Here is an 18,555-nt window from a genome sequence, read left to right on the forward strand (position 1 = left end):
GCTACACAAATGTTCACAGCAGCTTTATTCATCACGGCCAAAAAGTGGAAACAACCAAAAAAATCCATCAGCTGGTGAATGGATAGACAAAATGTGGGATAGCCACACGACAGACTATTAGTCAGCAATGAAAAGGAATGACGTGCTGACACATGCTACCCCAACGAACAACCTCAAAAACAGACTCAAAAGACCCAACATTCTCTGACTTCATTATTATGAAGTTTCCAGAAGAGGCAAATCTACAGAGACAGAAAGTAGATTAGTGGTTGCCTCAGGCTGGAGGTTGAAACAGTGACAGGAAGTGGACATAAAGGATCTTTTCTGGGATGATGGAAATGTGCCAAAATTGGTTCGTTATAATGGTTGCACAATTCTATAAATTAACTGAAATCATTTAATTGTACACTTAAAATGGGTAAATCTTAAGTTAAATTACACCATTAAATTATACCTCAATAAAACTGTTTAAAAATTAATAACTGGAAAATGGTACAAACAAAAAATCCGCAGGTAGCAGAGTGCAGTGTCTAAAAGTGTGGGCCACTGCCGGCTCTCTGGCCTCCTAGCTGTGTGGCCCTGGGCCAGTTACTCTCTCCCTGCCTCAGTTTCCTCACCTATAAAATGGGGATAATAATTGTACCTGCTTCATTAAGGTAGTTATAAGGAGAAAATGAGTTAGTATTTATAAAGTTCTTTGATCAATACCTTGTACACAGTACACGTTTTCTGTGAATAATTAAAATTCTGTTGAGTTGTTTTTCAGTTGTCTATTGTGCTGTAAGGAATTTTGGGTTCAGACGCTCCTTCTCTTCATCCAAGAGTGGGAGCCAGACCTTTGGGTGGAAAGGGAAGCTGAGGGGCTTGCTGTATGGAGGGTGGTTGTAGGTGGTTGTAGAGGAGATCCTGTGCCATTTTATGCCAGCCACTCAGCTTCTCTGAGCCACAGCCTGCCCATCTGCCGAATAGGGTAAGAGCCTGCTTCTGCTGCCTTATGTGGGGTGGGGCTTATGCAAAACCATTTGAGATCCACCAAGGGGGCCTGGCACTGAGGGGCCTTGTGTCTGTGGTGGGGGTGGCTCTGGGATGTGACCAGGGGCCTAGATCTGGACGGGCTGTAGAAACTCAGAAACGTGCTAGAAACAAGCTGCTGGAAAAGACGTCATTCTGATGAGGATACTAATAACACCAGTGGGGTTGTGGCAGCAGGGAGCTGATCCCGGGATGCCCCGCGCTCCAGACCTCGTACAGCTTTCCCAGCACTGTGGAGACAAGGAAATAAACATCACTTCCCTCTTCTGGCCCCTCATCTTTTGTTCAGAGCAACTGGCCAAGCAGGGGAGGGAAGGGACGGTCTGGTGGAGAGAGGTTTCCGGCAGTCGTGGCAGCCCTGTGACCAGACTGAGGGGGTCGTGGAGGTGCCTCAGCACAGATGCCCCTTCCTCTTCATGGTTGGGCCTCTTCCAACTTCCTCATCATCCCCCTGCTCACTCTGGACAGGACTGGGGCGGGGGCCCTGCATTCCCCTTTGAAAAGAGCCACACCCACAAAGACAAAAATGTTCATAGCAGCATTATTCATAACAGCCCCCACTGCCAACCAAAGGAAACAACCCAAATATCCATCAGCCGGTCAGCAGATACACAACAGTTCCATCCATACAGCGCAATACTACTCACCAATGAGAAGGAAAATACTCATGGACATAATGGCTCAGGTAGATCTCAAAAACAAGCTAAGTGAAAGAATCCAGACCCCCCAAAACTATGTACTGTATGATTCCATTTGTATGAAATTCTGGAAAAGGCAGAACTATAGTGACAGAAACAGATCAGTATTTGTGGGGGTCTGGGTCGGGGGAGGGGGAGCTTGGCTGCGAGGGGACCTGAGGAATCTTTCTGAGGTGAGAGAAAGATTCTGAAATTTGAACATGACTATAAACAAAACTCGCTGAACTTTACTCTTAAGGTGGGGGGATTTTATTGTATAGAAATTATACCTCAATAAAGCTGTTACAAAGGAACCACGATACACAGCATACTCTTACATCTGATCCCACAATCACGCTCCTCAGTATTTACCCAAATGGGCTGAAAACTCAGGTCCACATGAAAACCTGCACTGGGGGTTTGCAGAAGCTTTACTTTTCCAAAACTTGAAAGCAACCAAGATGTCCTTCAGTAAGGGAGTGGATAAATAAACAATGGGACATCCAGACAGTGGAATGTTATTCAGCACTGAAATGAAATAAATGAGCTATCAAGCCATGAAACGATGTGGAGGAAACTTACATGCATATTACCAAGTGAACAAGGCCGATCTGAAAAGGCTACATACTGTAGGATTCCAACTCTATGACGTTCTGGAAAGGGCAAAACCATAGAGAGAGTAAAAAGATCAGTGGTTGCCATGAGGCTGGGGGAGAGAAGGATGAATAGGCACAGCACAGAGGATTTTTAGGGCAGTAAAAATACTGTGTATGCTACTATAACAATGGATGCATGTCATTACACGCTGGTCCAAACCCATAGAATGTACACCACCAAGAGTGGACCCTAATGTAAACCATGGACTCTGGGTGGTAATGATGTGTCAGTGCAGGTTCATCGACCGTAACAAATGCACCCTCTGGTTGGGGAGGTTGACAGTGGGAGAGGCTGTGAGTATAGGGACAGCGGGTATATGAGAACTCTGCACTTTGTGCTCAATTTTGCGGCGAAATTAAAACAGTTCTAAAATATAAAATTCATTTTAAAAAAAAAAAAAAGAAAGAAAGAAAGAAACCACAGGGAGGAGGAGGATCTCCTTAGCCCAGAAGATACTCCCGGTCAGCCCGCCTCCCCAGACCATGCCCCAGCCTCCCCAGACCATGCCCCAGCTTCAGTGATCTCCCCCGAGGGCTCCAGGGTGCCCTGGGCTCCAGCTGAGGCTCAGCAAACATTTAGCTGACGGTGGAAGGGGTTTCCAGTCCAGCAGATGGGCAAAACGTAGTGCGGGAGCTGGAGGACACCCTATGAAGGGGAGGACCAGCCCCAAAGTCCTCTGGGGACACGAGGAGTCAAAATGCCCAGTTGGCCTGGAATCCCCAGGTGCTGACTGACCTTGGTTCATCATCGAAAGCTTCTCTCTCCTCCTTGGTGTGGCTTCCATCTTTCCTCCTGTAGTTTCCCTGTGTCTCCTGGACAGGCAAATGGAGAGGATTTATTGTGAGGTGGCTCAGTGCCTCTTGGAGGTGGCTGAGATCCCCTGAGCAAATCCACAGAGAGGCACAGCCCCGCCTTCTCTCCTCTCTCCGCTTCTCTCTCCCCTCATGGAGTGAAGCTCAGGGTCCTCAGTATCAGAAAAAGATGCCCAGGGTGTTCCCAAAGCCCTCATCCAGCTCCAGGGGCTTGGCTACAAGGGCCCTCAAAAGAATGAGCCTTCCAGGAGGAGGCCCAGAGGTCCAGCTGGACCACTGGATCGGGCTTTGAAGTCTCAGTCCTGGCAAAGGTCTCCACCAGCTCTCCCTCTGGGTTGGAAAGTGCACACACCTTTGCTTGCTGGGATCAAGGAGGAACTGTTGTGTGGTTCTCAAGTGGCAGAGAGCCAAAGACTGCTCCCAAGGCCCTGTCAGAGCAGTCGGTTAGGTCCTGGTGTGGAGCAAGGCCTGGATCTGCCCCCCAGGACAGTCTCATCCCGCTGCAAGCCTTGGACAGAGATGGGGAGGTGTTTTGTTTTGTCCCATGGTCATGCAAAAGTGGACACACTGCACGGCTACAAGGTAGGAGCTTTACACAAGCCCTCCATTTCCCGTTAGTCTAAGCCTGAGGTGCTGTTACTGCTGGTAAGTGAGAGGTGAGCCCTTGCTGACGCCCCCACCTGTTCCAGACGTAATTCTTCTCTTGGCATTGGTGTCTTTTGGCTCGAGGAGGACCCCCTTAGACCGGAGGCTCAAAGGTCCTGAGTTTGAGGAGGGACAAGGAGAGAGCCCAGAGCCTGAATCCCAGAACTGGGTCCCCAGGCCCATGTGCAGATCAAAACAGCAGACCGACGGTAAAAATGGGGAAGCGGCAGACCAGCTCTCCAGCCAGCTCCCCAGGCCTGCCCCCACCCTCCCGTCCTCATCCTCACCTGTCACTCATCAGTAATCCTTCCTGGGCCTGCGCTTTGGAGGGACTTCGGTCATTGATAATTATTTCTGTTTCTTCTACGAACATTAATCTGCTCAGGTTTTTCTAATTCTTTTCAAGTTAATTTTGATCATTTATATTTTCCTAGAAATTTGTCTACTTCAGATTTCAAACACAAGTCATATTCTTTTATAACTTTAAAAATTGTCATTATATTTGTGGGTATAGTCCAATTTTCATTTCTAGGAGTTTTTTTTAATCTCTTTTTTTATTGGATATATTTGTCAGAAACTTACCGCATCAGTCCTTTCGAAGAACTCATTCTTGGTTTGAAAGATCTATTTTGTTATTTTTGGTATCTAACATTAACTCGCTTTAGCTTTATCATTCATTTATCCTTTTAGTTCTTTCCTCAGTTCTTTTTTGAGAATCACATCAATTCTTGATTTACTTTCCTTTTTCGTTAATTTTTAAAACACTTAAGGCTACAAAACTCCTCCAGCCCAGTTTTGCACCCTCCCCGCATGTATTTTATCATGTAGTGTTTGCAGTTTATATTTCCTGTTTAAAACTGAAAAGCTATTTTAAATACTAGTAGTGTTGGTATGTTTGTGTTTTTGTTTCCAAGGTTTTATCTCTATTTGTATTTTTATTTTATTTATCTTTTTTGTAAGAAAGATTGGCCTTGAGCTAACATCTGCTGCCAATCTTCCTCTTTTTGCTTGAGGAAGATGGTCCCTGAGCTGATATCTGTACCAGTCTTCCTCTACTTTGTATGTGGGATGCCACCACGCATGGCTTGATGAGCAGTGTGTAGGTCCACACCTGGGATCGAAACCTGCGAACCCCGGGCCACCGAAGTGGGGCATGCAGATTTAACCACTGCACCATCAGGCCAGCCCCTGCTATTTCTTTTTAAGCCTTTGTAATTCATTTCTAGTCTCAGTGCACTATGGTCTGACAATGGGAATCTGTGTAACTTCTACTTTCTGGAATTTAAAAATCTTGACATCCTAGAATATAACCAATTTTTATAAATGTTCAATGGATATTTTAAAATATATATTCTTTGTGGAGTATATATAATTTTTAAATTATTAACTGTATTTCTTAGAATTCTGTATCCTTATTTACTCTGGGTTCTTTTGACCCATCGTTTCTGAGAGGGGATGGTAAGTATCCCACTGTCATTGGTAGTTTTGTCTAGTTCTCCTGGGAGTTGCTTGGCACCTCTCCTGGCTGAGGCCCCCGGCAGTCTCTGGCCTGGTCTCAGAGAGGTGCTGAGGGCTCCCATGAGGAATGACCTCACCTTAGCCAAAGGAGCTGGCATAGCAGGAAGGTGCTGCTCGTGGTTCTGGACTGATCTGGCTACTGTCTCTGGATTTATGCTCCAAGTCCACTCTTTTTGTGTCTCAAGCCATTGACTTCACAGAGGTGCCTGGTCTCAAGGGCCTGGGCATCAGGGGGACACTTATGGATTCCCCTCCAGCTGAGAGAGAAGGGGGAAAAGGTCCTGCCCACAAACAGAGGTTCCCATGCCAAGTCGGCAGGCTCCACCTGCCATGGAGGCGGGTGCCCTGGAACACCTGTGTCCCTTGGATGGCCATCAGTTGTTTCTGGGCTCCTGCTGATCAGGCCAGCAAGAACTGGAGATTTGTATTTCCTGTGGCTAGGCTGGCCCTACATAGCTCTGCTCAGCAGGACTGACCTCTTAAGCTCCTGAAAAACAGGTGCTTTTCAAAACCTCAGTATTTATGAGGTACATAGGTAAACCCTTAGGACTGTGGGAGAGGGCCAGGAAGGAGAGACATTGCCTGACCAGTTGGGGCCACATGAGTGAGACACAGGGAATTCCTCAAAAAACTTAATTTTGAAGGATGAGGAACTCAACTGGGTTGCAGAAGGCAGAGGTGGGGACTGGAGGGTGTGGCAAGGGCTGGAGAGTGGTTTCCTTTGGGGCAGAGGAATGAGCAAGGGTAGGGAGCCAGATGCCCTGGAGAGAGTGGAGAGATAAGCCAGCGAGAGTCAAGAGAGCGCTTGGTGAAAGACTGAAAGCGTTCCCCGAAGATCAGGAACAAGACAGGATGCCTGCTTTCACCACTTCTATTCAGCCTGTACTGGAAGTTCTAGCCAGAGCAATTAGGCAAGAAAAAGAAAGAAAGGGCATCCAAATTGGGAAAGAAGCAATAGAACTCTCTCTATTTGCAGATGACATGATCTTATATACAGAAAATCCTAAAGAATCCTCAAAAAACTGTTATAGCTAATAAATGAATTCAGCAGAGTTAAAGGATACACACAAAAATCAGGTGTATTTCTATACACAATCTGAAACAGAAATTAAGAAAATAATTCCATAGACAATAGCATCAAAAACAATAAAATACTTAGGAATGAATTTAACCAAGGAAGTGAAAGACTTGTACACTGAAAACTATAAAACAATGCTGAAAGAAATAAAAGAAGATGGAAACAATAAATGGAAAAACATCCCATGTTCATGGATTAGAAGACTTAAAATGGCAACACTTCCTAATCTGATCTACAGATTCAATGCAGTCCCTATCAAAATCCCAATGCCTTTTTTACAGAAATGGAAAAGCTAACCCTAAAATTTCATATGAAATTGCAAGGGACCCTAAATAGCTAAGGCAATTTTGAAAAGTAAGGACAAGGTTAGAGGACTCACACTTCTTGATTTCAAAACTTACTACAAAGCTACAGTAATCAACATTGTGATACCGGCACAAGGATAGATACATAGATCATTGGAATGGACTATATGTTTGATCATTGTCTAGTATCCAGCATATATAAAGAACTCTTACAATTCAACAATAAAATAAAACAAATTACTCAATGCAAAAATGCACAGAGGACTTGCATAGGGATTTCTCCAAAGAAGAAAGACAAATGGCCAACAGACACATGAAAATATGCTCAATGTCATTATCATCAGGAAAATGCAAATCAGAACCATAATGAGATATCACTTCACACTCAGTAGGATGGCTATAATTAAAAAAAGGAAAATAACAAGTGTTGGTGACGACGTGGAGAGATTGGAACCTTCATACATTGCTGGTGGGAATGTAAAATGGTACAGCTACTATGGAAAAAATCTGGGTGTTTCCTCAAAAAGTTACACATAGAATTACCACATGATCCAGCCATTCCACTCCTAGGTATATAATCCAAAGAAGTGAAAACAGGTGTTCAAACAAAACTTGAGCAAAAATGTTTGTAGTGCCTCCATTCATGACAGCTGAAAGAAGGAAAGAAACCAAACGTCCATCAGCTGATGAATGAATGAACAAAATGTAGTCTGACCACACAACGGAATATTGTTTAGCCTTAAAATAGCAGCACATGGAGTACTGGTAGATGCTCCAACATGGATGAACCTTGAAAACATTAAACTGAGCAAAAGAAACCAGACACAAAAGGCCATATGTTGTATCATACCATTTATATGAAATACCCAGAATAGGCAAATTCAGAGAGACAGAAAGCAGATTAGTGGCTGCCAGAGGATGGGGTTGAGGGAATGGGGAGTGACTGCTTAGTGAGTATGGGCTTTCCTTTCAGGGTGAGGAAATGTTCCGGAAGTAGATAGTGGCAATGTTTGTACGACATTGTAAGTGTCGTAAGCACCACTAGGTTGTATGCTTTAAAATAGCTAAAATGGTAAATTGTATGTTATGTGTATTTGACCACACACACGAAAGTGTCCCTAGGGCATGTTGGGGAACTAGGCCAGCAAGGAAGGGGGCATTGCCTGCCAGGCCAAGAGGCCTTGGAGTCACTAGACGATGGGGAGCAGTGGGTGACAGAAACCTGGGGCCATGGGGAATGGAGGGCAGGAGGCAAGGGAAGGGAGTGGGGGCAGTGTGTTTCCACAGTTGATGTTGAAATCCGGGTGAGAGAGGGCTGGGAGTGCCAGCCCCCCAGGTTTAAGGAGCTGTGTGTTTTTGCGGGTTTCCTGGGAATGACATGGGCTGAGACTTGTCTTTCTTGGCTGCATCTAAACTGAAGACAGGCTCTCCCTGGTTTGGCAGGGAGCACACAAAGCTATTGCCAAGACATCTGTTTCATTTTCCTTGGCAACAAAAAGCATCCTGAGAGATAGACTCGGCTTAGAACCGGGAACATCCGTAATTCTTTTTTCCTTTTCTCCTATGGGAGTCTAAACGGAAGCTCCCAAGCTCGAGTTTAGAGAGGGTCAGATGGGAGGAAACTGAGCTGCAGAGAATCTCTCCCCAAATAAGAGGATTTGGGGAGAGAAATGAGTGGGGATGGGGGATGAGGGGCAGCAGATAGCACAACCAGGTGAGGCCCAAGGATATTCCGAAAATCCAGAGTCTGGAGCAGAGTACTTCTTGTGGGAGGGGAGTGGAGGAAACCCCTGTCCTCTGTGACCGGCTCTGCTTCTAAGATGGAGAAACTGGGGGACCGGTCCAGGAGAAAGAGCACGGCTTTAGCATCAGACAGGCTGCGTTTGAATCCCAGCTCGCTTACTCTTCACGTGCCCTTGGGCGAGTGTCTGTGTTCTCATGTGTTAAAGGGGAAAATGATATCTACCTCATAGGTTTGTGGTTGGGATTAAGTGAGGGAACGCACTCGAACTGTGAGCAGAGGGTAGCACACTGGAGCGGCTCAGTAAATGCCCCGAATCCTCCAGAGAACAGGGCTGGAGAGGCCACTGTGGCCGGGCCCACCTACCTTGTGCCTCAGTCTCCTCAGCTTGAACACGAGGGGCCCTGGCACTGACTTTTCTCTAATTTTATGAGTGAGAATGTGAGAGCCAGGGCTATCCCTGGGGATTGTCTAAAAGTAAAAAATAAACATCAGGTGGCTTATATAGGAGCTGAGAGAGGCAGGGTGTAGACTAAAAAGCTATTGATTCCTCAGCTGAGGGTCAAGCAGTTAAATGACTACTGAAGGGTGGGTAGCCTCCTCTCAGACCACCCTGGAGACAATAAGACCCCATCCCACTCAGCCCAGGCTCCCTGGGAGACAGGGGCAGAAGAGGTGGCCCCAGCTACACGCTTGCCTTCCAGGACGTTCTCTGAGTTTCTCAGACCTGTAGAATCTGATGAGTTGTTATTTAAATATTTAAACATCGACAAGGCCAATGTGCCGGTAAAGAGAATCTCCAAGTGCCACTCAGGAAATTTGGCACCTCCCGAGGGCAAGGACCTTGGAAGGCCCTCTGGGGAACAGTGTATTCAGTTTCTACTGAGCGCTGGCAGCCTTAGGCCCAGCACAAGCCCACTGTCATCAAATATCAGTGTCTCCATTTTAGGGAGATGAACTTACTTGTCTGAGGAGGTTACACAGTTGACAAGTGGCTGAGCTGGAGTTTGAACCTGTCTCTGTGATGCCATGTAGGCCTGGGTTGCAAAAATACTTAGTCTAGAGTGGGCCAAGCATGGCGACTTCCTAGTTTTGCTTTTTTTAACAGCTTTATAGAGATACAATCCACATACTGTACAATTCACCCATTTAAAGTGTATAATTCAAGGGTTTTTATTATATTCACAGAATTGCACAACCACCACCACAATCAATTTTAGAACATTTTCATCACCTAAGAAACCCCAACACCCCTTAGCTATCACACTCCACTCCCCCCAGCCCCCCAGCCCTAAGGAATTGTTAATCTGTTTTCTCTCTATATATATTACTCATTCTGGACATGTATATGGAATGACAAAATACATGGCACCTTCTTCCCTGCTTCTTTCACCTAGAATAGTGTTTTCGAGGTTCATCCATTTGTGGCACGTATCAGTGCTTCATTCTTTTTTATGGCAGAATAATATTCCATTGCATGGCTAGACCACATTTTGTCTATCCATTCATCAGTTGATGGGCATTTGAGTTGTTTCTACCTTAAGAGTAATGTTGCAATGAATATTCATGTGCAAGTTTTTGTGTAGACATACATTTTCATTTCTCTTGGGTATATACCTAGGAGTAGAATTGCTGGATCATATGGTAGTTCTGTGTTTAACTTTTTAAGAAACTGCCAGCCTGTTTTCCAAAGTAGAGGCACCATTTTACATTCCCACCAGCAGATGAAGCTTCCGATTTCTCCACATCCTCCCTAGTACTTGTTAATATCTGACTTTTTGATTATAGCCTTCCTCATGAATATGAAGTCATATCTCATTGTGGTTTTGATTGGTATTTCCCTGATGACTAATGATACTGAGCGTCTTCTCATGTCCTTATTGACATTTGTCTATCTTCTGAGGAGAAATGTCTATTCAGATCCTTTGCCTGTTTTTAATTGGGTTCTTTGTTTTTTTATTATTAACTTGTAAGAGTTCCTTATGTATTCTAGACACGAGTCCCTTATCAGATATACAATTTGCAAGTATTTTCTCCCATTCTGTGGCCCATCATTTCATTTCTTGATAGTGTCCTTTGAAGCATAGTTTTCAATTTTTATGAAGTCCAACTTATCTAGTTTTAATTTGGTAGTTTATGCTTTTGGTGTCATAGACTTGCCAGGTTTTTTTTAAGCAATATTTAACATAGAGAAATATGCCCATACCAAAACAACAAGAGCTATTAATTCTTTTTTTGTTCTTTCAAGCTGAGACATGTAAGAATTCTTTCATTATACTCCACTTCCTTCCAAAAATAATTTGATGCCGCTTATGAAAATACAAATAATACAAAAGGATACCATAAATAATGAATTCCAAGCAAAAATGAAAGAATGCGTCCAAGATGGAGCCAAGGGTAAAGTTAGTGTGTAGAATTACACACAGAGCTTCCTAGTGACCAAAGCTAAGAGAAAAATGAGATTATTATAAGATTCACAGGCCCATGAGATAAAAATATATCTGTAACTTAGGGGAGGCATTGCTTTTCCTGGCACCGAGACCAGAAATAAATTTCTCCTATGGCTGCTCTTAAAGGGAGAATGTGTTTGGGGAGATCAGCTGGAAGCGAGCACATCCACAACGTCCCTGATAGCCTATCTTCTCACAGCCTGATTTCCTTCCCTTTGTTTCCAGACCGATGTCTCTTACTGCCAACAGTTTTACCACACGAAATTGTCCTTGTTGCTGTAATCTTTTAAAAACACAAATATGAGCACCTCACTTACCTTCTTGAATTCTTCCAAAGCTCCCAATTGCCCTCAGGATAAAACCCAAACTCTTCAACATGACTTGCGTGCTATTTCATGATTTAACTCCCACCTACAAGGGCCATTCATTTTGAACACCTCCCCACTCTGCATCTCAGCTTGCCAGTGTCTCCACTTTGCAGCCCTCTCTCAGATCTGTGTTCTGTTAGTTTGCTCACACTTCTAACAAATATGTGTGTTTTTTCCAAGACAACAGAAGATTAGAAGGACCAAATTAGACTGGAAAAGAGTTGCAACAGGCTAGATGCTGAGACTGACAATTTATCAGCAGCGGAAGAGATTGAACAATTATGAAAAGAAAATCCAGCTGCTCTATAGGAGGAGTAATCTGAGGCCATTTACACAGGCACAAACACTTCTGCTCATCCAGTGGCCATGAAACCAGCCTATTATTTAATGTGGTAGAATTTGGACCCTTCACAATGACAAATTCTTTTCTTTGTACTCTTGTTGTAAGAAGGCATGAGAATATGCAGTACTGTTTGGAATAATTTTCTTACACACTGGTTAATGTAAGACAAATTTTTTAAAAAGTATTTTTTTCTTGGATTAATAAAATATTACTTATAAAGAAAATTTGACTCTCCAAACAATGCCCTCTCGTGCATTTTGTTAACTGAAGTTTGATTACAGAGGGAAAGAATGACCAGCCTCTAATTCTCTGCACCGATTTTTAAGAAAATAAAAGTTTTTAGAAATGCAAGAGAAATTTTTGTTCACTATAGAAAACACAGAGAAACCAAAAGAAAATTAATTATACATGATCCCACTTTCCAAAGGGCTAACATTTTGAAATATTTTTACTATGTATGTGATTTTTTTTACCAAATCTTATCGGCAGTTTTTGTTACCTTGTTTCTGTGTATTGTGAGGACTTTCCTGTAATACACGTAACCAGCATCCTCATTTGAATGACTGCACCTGCGTTCTCGTTCAGCTGTATGATGCCTTATGTAACTGTCTCTTGGACATTTGGGTTGTTTCTAGTTTTTCTCCTGCCCCTCTGATTCTGGGCTCCAGGGTGACTTTGAGGCTGATGCTGGAGCCGTTCTCTTTAGTGTACTGGGCTCTCTGTGACTTGAAAGCATGATGCGTCTCCTGGTAGGGCCGTTGAGACTTGTAATAATGCTGCTTTGTGGCTTAACGAGAACAGGGCTCTATTAATCCCTCTTTGTCTGACCTCAGCCAACCTCGCTTTCAGTAGAACCAGGATTCTTAGGCCCTTGGGACCCTATTGAGCTGTTGTCATAGTGACTGGTGCCAGGGGCAGGGTCACTGGGCCAGTGTCCCTAACCAGACCATCTCTGTCTTAACGACCCACACAGGTCATGGCTTTTCAATCCCAAGCTCGGAGAGAGACATGACTAACCTCCCTGCGATGCCAACCATTGGTCTGACTGCCCTGAGGCTGGGGGACTCCAAAGGCTTTCTGGGGCCTGGCTTAACTCTCCCCAGGAAGGCAGCTCAACTCACCTGCCCAAAGAGCCCCAGGGGTGCTCTCCTGTTGCCCCATGGCCCTGGGACCACTTCCAAATCAACAGGCCGAGGCTCCGAGGGTTTCCGTCTCAGAGGACGCAGCATCTTATGGGGAGCCTCCCCGTGACGGAGCAGGCCAGAGGAACCCAGACAACAGGCTGTTTGCTGTTCACACGGCGAAGCTTCTCGTCTCCTGATATCAGGGCTGGAAGGACCTCGGAGACTACCGGGTTCATCTCCCTGTGGTACAGATGGGGAAACTGAGGCCCAGGGAGCCAGATCTGATTCCAAACCATTTGGCGAGGTGGGAGCACAGTCTGACCCAGGCAGCCCCCCACCCCCATGTCTGAAAAGAAACGTGTTTGGAGTCTCTTGTAAGATAACAGATATTTTTACAGTAAGCTCTTCAAGTCTGATCTTTAACAAAAACTTAATATTTGTTATTGTTATTACTCAAGTTCATAAATAAATTTTCCTTGCAAAAAAAAAAGAACATTGCAGAGAAAGCTCAAAGCCCCCTTGGCCTCTGTCCCCAATCCTAGTACTCTCCCCAGAGGCAGATTCCTGGTTTGGTTTGCATCCAAATCTGATCTTAAAGAACCCAAATCTCATTTGTTTGACTTGGGTGGCCAGGACAATTGGAGTGACGCAGGCCCATGTCCCCAGCGGGGCATGAACCCAGGCGGCTTGTTGTGGCTGGCAGGACTGTTCACATGGGATGCATTTCCCTGGCCCCAGGGTGGCAGGGAGTGTGGGACATGCTGGCACTGCGCGTCCTCACTCAGCCTGGGCCTGTGACAGCTCCTCCATCTTCTTGTCCCAGTTCCTGTTTCAGAATCCCAACAGCCCCTGCCACTGGCCTGGATTGGATGCCAGGAGTCTGAGCAGAAAAATAAACATTTCCACCAGAAGTTAGCAGTCTCTCCAGTAGGCCACAGGCCCCAAGGGACAGTGTCCAGGCTTCGGGTTCCTGAGCCCATCTCGAGTTTCCGTCCCCTCACTCCATTCCCACCACGCGCCACCCCCAACCTACCTTCCCAGCCTCTGTCCCCTCCCAAAGGAGGCTTTCCCGGCACACCTACCTCACACCCAGTGGGGGGCCTTGGGGCCCCCACTTTCAGCTGCCTCATCACCTGGGCTGGGCCCTGCTCCTGGCATTGAGGGAGGAAGGCCCCTGAGAAGAAGACTGCCAGGCTCTCTGGCCACACCCGGAAGGATAATAAGAGTCTTGAGGAAACAACAACCACAGTGTACAGCCTGGGAAACAGGAAGCAGGTCTTCTTCCCCGGAGTTCTCCCAGTCCTAATCTTTGAGAATCTACTACAGTTTAAGCGCACACTGTTTAGATTTTTAAATGCACAGCAATCATATCCAACACTTTTCTGGTCTTTCTTTTAAAATCAGTGAAAATCTTTATTATTTTTTCCAAGCGAAAAAATCTTGCCCAGCTCTTTAGCATGTCTGACACATAAAATCAATAAGAGAAGTCTTTTCCAGGCAAGGTATTTGCTGGCAAAAGTACTCTAATGTCTGTGGAATCCCTAAGGTTCCTACAGCCCGGTTTTGATCACCTCTCATCAAAATGAACTTCCTTCTTTTGCAGCTGAGAAAACCGAGGCAGAAGGCCTAGACGTTTACCGAAGCCCCCAGCAAGTCAGCAGCAGAGCCCAGATTGCCCAGGACGCCTGGAAATCTGGCGAGGGGCTAAAACCGGCACAAGACCTTCCTTAGTCTGAAAAGGTAAATTTGGACAAATCAGAGCTCGTGAGGACACTTCGCTAGTCCGAGGCTGCTGGGGGAAGGGGGGTTGTTGCCGTGGTTACCCTGGCCCAGGAAGTGACCTTTTGCTCCAGAGTCCTGGAACAGATGCCTGTTTCCTGCTGGGCTGGGCGAAAATGGTCCAAGCTGAGGCCAAGGGGCCAAAATCCCATGTTCCAAGGCCACGCCGTAAACATGGAATTGCCCAGGGGCCCAACCCTTGGGCCTCGCTCTTCAAGTGAGATGAGTGATGATGATGCAGACTCAGCCACTTTCTGTGGCCATGAGGGGAGGCCCTGAGCTGGACCTTAAACACACTCAAGGGGCCCAAATCCCACCCAGAGTCTAGTTCGCAGTCACCAATGGAGCCTCCACGTGGGCTCAGCCCAGAGAACAAGGAGGTGAAGAGACACCAGGCTGTGAAGGAGCCCTGACAAACGTGGGGACAAAGAGGGAAGTGGGCGCTTCAGACACAGTGAAAGGGAGGATGGCGGGCGTATAGAGAGGGGAGGAAGGGACAAATTTGCCTGTGTACATAGGGGGCAGCAGGGAGAGAGATCAAAATAAGCTTCTTGGAGGAAGTAGTATCCTAGCTGGGGTCTTGAAGCATGACTAGGAGTTTTCCAGAAGAAGAATGGGAGGGAGAGAGATTGGACATTCCAGGCTGACAAAGCAGATAGTGTCAAAGACAGGAGGTCCAGGACAGGAACAGGAGTATCTGAGTGGCACGATGCAGGCTTGGAGAGGTATTGGCGGGATGGAGGCAGAAGTTATGAGGAGCTTTAGATGTTTGGGTCACATCCAGCAGTGAGTAGTTTTCCAAATCCTGGTGCCCTAGGAGCCCTAGGTTTGTGGAAGTGCTTCAGGGCCCTGAAGGGGTGACCGGGGGAAGCTCTGGGCCACTCCTTCCTCCATTTTCTATTCTGGGGTTCCACACAGGAAAGCCTTTGAACGAAGTTCCCAGTGATTAAAAAGTAAGGTGAGAAATCCAGTTGTAGCCGTGCTATAAGCTCTTGGTGTCTACTCTGGGGCGCCTCCTGGCTTCACCTCTTCCTGGCCACCCAGAGGACACAGGGCCCTGGAAAGGCCTCCATGGAGCCCCGGGATGCGGCAGGGATGGACGTGACCATCACCCTGCCCACCTTCCCTGCCCAGCAGGGTCCAGCTGCTGGCTTCCTCGGCTCTGAAGATGGTGTGTCTGTTGTGTCATTTATGTTTATGTCACAGAAGAGTCAGCAGGAACCAAAATACAGAAATAGGACAGAAAACAGCCCTGCTGGGAAGGACAGCAGCAACGAGTAGGCTGCGGCCCCTCTGGGGGACGTCAGTCAGCCAGACATGGGCTGTGGAGGGAATCACGTTGCTCCCAGCTCAAACTCTCCCTCCTCCATGAAGCCCTCCCGGTGCCCTGTGGAGTGACTCCCTCTCTCTGGGCCTACCTGCCTCAGTTAGGGCATGAGTAATTGTGGTGGTGAAGATAGTGGTCCTGCTTGACGTGGACCCCAGAGCTGCCGCTAGTCCACAGGCACATCTGTGCAAATCAGAAGAAGACACCACTTCCTCCAGGTGGGCATGGCCCTGCTCCAGGGCGTGAGGCCCCCGCTCACCCCCTCAGTCGCTGCCTTTCTGCAGGGCATAGCTATGCCTGCCAGCCTGAGAAGTCGACAGCTGGTATGATCTCTGCCTCACAGATGGGAAACTGAGGCTCTCATCACGTGGGGGCCTCCTCCCCAGGCTGCCGAGACACTCACCCTGATCCCACTGCTCTGGCTGCGAGGAAGTCTCCCCCGTGTTCCAGGATGGGGTGTGCTGGGCTCTGTGTCTGTCCCGAGGACCCCTTACTTCCAGGCAGCTGTGGGGGCGCTTGGCCAGGCCCAGCCAGTGCCCCGGCCTTGCAGATCCAAGCCTCAGCCAGGAGGCAGCCTCTCCCGCCAAGCACCACAGCCACACCAGAAGCAAAATGCAGGGCAGGGATCCAGCTCATGGTCTATGGCCTCCACTCCAGCCTAGAGAAGGAGCAGTCACTTCACTGGGTCATCCAGGCCTTCTCGGCTGGCAGTCCACACTAGCTGCCTCATAGTCACCAGCCAAACTCAGCAAAGGATTTTTTGTGCCATCAGCTACTCTTCTTGGACCCGTTCACCTCTGCCAGTATCTTCTCTCTACCACAGGCATCTACAGAGTCATGTAGACCTGTAACCCAAAGCACCCTCGCATCATCTCATTGAACTCTGCACACCTTGGCCCTCTCCTCCCCTGCACCAATGGCAGGCATTACTAATACACCACTGCACTTCTTTCCTTTTTAAGCCTAGACTGAACTTCAGAATCCTTCTCAACTCAGTGCTCTAGGCAGCTACAACAGAGCTGTTGGAGTTGGTGTGTAAGACAAAAGCTGTTTCAGCTGTTCCTGATGTGATTGGACATCCAGGATTAGATGTGAGGAAATGAGACCAGCAACAGGAGGGAACGTGTGCAAGCCCCAGAGCCAGTCATCAGCAAAGCCCTGACGAGAAACCAGCGTCCCTTCTACCTCCAGGCCCCGGGCTCTCTCTCATGGACCATAATCTACCTCTGAAACGGAGATACTGGTCGTGTTAGGGATTTCTAACCAAACGCATGGGTGTGTTGGGGGGGCCCCCCCAGTTAGTGTCGCAGGGCCCAAGGGCCAGTCCACATGCATTCTTTCAGTGCCCCTCTGGAGGCCCTCGTGCCAGGCATCAGTGCCTCAGAAGGACCTGCCCCCTCCCCGCACCCCCATCCCCGTGGTAGCTCTGCAGGCGGGCAGGGGCAGCAGGGCCCACAGTATATTCCCACCCTGGTCCCTGTGCACACATGGCTGAATGTGACGAGGACACAAGCGGGCCAGACAGGGAAGCACCTCCCCTTTGGAGAACTCAACCTGGTGTCCTGGTGACAGGATTGCTGTGCACTGCTTCTGGGCAGAAGTATTGGATTGCCTATGTCAAGGGGAGGCAGGACCCCCTTGGGTTTGAAAGGACTGTGCATTTCTGTGGAGGATGGCAGCCGAGGGATGCTGTTCCTGAGAATGATGTCTCGGAACCTTAGGATCCGCGGCAGTTAGAATTCTCCGTCCTCTGATTCTCAAGATCCGGGTTCTTACAATTCTGGAACTTGATGCTTTTGGACCTGAAAGAGACCTTCAAGATAACACAGCCCGTTCTGGCACTTAGAAGTTGAATAGCCTCAGCCTCTGGCACCCCGTCCACCGAAGTCCTGGTCCCTCAGACCATTTCCTGGGTCAGCTGGTGCCAGGTCTGGTCTCGCCTAGATAGACCCATCAGTAGCCTGTGGCAGCCCCACCTCCAGAGCAGGGTAACCATACAATTGTATTGGACACTGCCCCATCACCCTTAGAGAGGAGCTCATGTCCTCCAAAAGCCTTCTGAAACGTTTCTCGACTCCCAGTAAGGGACACTGTCCCCCAGACAGAGCTTGGGGCACAGGGGTCATTAGTAGCCAACCATTTGATCATGTACTAGAAAGATAAGATTTTCACATATGAAATAGCTAGGGACCCAACGGAAAACTAAAGAGCTATGTGGTCAGGCAGAAAGTGCTGGAGGGGTCCAGAAGAGATGGGCCTGGGGCTCCAAGAAAGGAGTGGCTTTTGGAAGAAGCCCGCTTTGGAGGCGCCCATGGCTATTGTGTTCTAGAATCAGCTCCCTCCCTCAGAAACCACACGGATCCTGCAGACCACTGAACGTGTGTACAAGGCCTGCTTTGGTCCTCACAAAGGCAGTACGGATTAATGCCCAGTGTTAGAGATGAGAAAATAGAGGCCACAGAATCTCAGGGTCTCAACAGGATCACATGGTGACTTGGGCACAAAGACAGAGGCCGATTCTGTCCTCCTGACTCCTTGTGCAACGGTAGCTTCCCACCCAGCAGGTCACACTGTCCCCCTGGGGACATTCAAGCCCACAAGGAATAGCTCCTGGGAGCTGATCTGGGAACTGGCTCTTGACTTGGTCATCCGGACTTCTCTGTGCCACAGAATCTGTGCGACCTCGGGCTGGAAGTTTG

The 18,555-nt window shown here is 47.4% G+C and overlaps 2 long non-coding RNA genes across 2 annotated transcripts in view; one reads left to right on the top strand and one right to left on the bottom strand.

The window, feature by feature from the left end:
* Window positions 1–11,495, bottom strand: LOC123286479 (uncharacterized). The gene is made up of 4 exons (XR_011504170.1): window positions 11,233–11,495; window positions 3,102–3,178; window positions 2,292–2,362; window positions 1–1,262 (listed from the first exon to the last, which is right to left on the bottom strand). It is a non-coding gene; the product is annotated as an uncharacterized lncRNA (long non-coding RNA).
* A 2,699-nt stretch (window positions 11,496–14,194) lies between these two features.
* LOC123286478 (uncharacterized) overlaps window positions 14,195–18,555 on the top strand; it is a 33,153-nt gene continuing 28,792 nt past the window's right edge. The window contains exon 1 of the long non-coding RNA XR_006528863.2: window positions 14,195–14,490. This is a non-coding gene — a long non-coding RNA (uncharacterized lncRNA). The remainder of the gene's footprint in view (window positions 14,491–18,555) is intronic.

Source organism: Equus asinus, chromosome 6 (assembly GCF_041296235.1).
Source record: "Equus asinus isolate D_3611 breed Donkey chromosome 6, EquAss-T2T_v2, whole genome shotgun sequence".
NCBI classification, from domain to species: domain Eukaryota; kingdom Metazoa; phylum Chordata; class Mammalia; order Perissodactyla; family Equidae; genus Equus; species Equus asinus.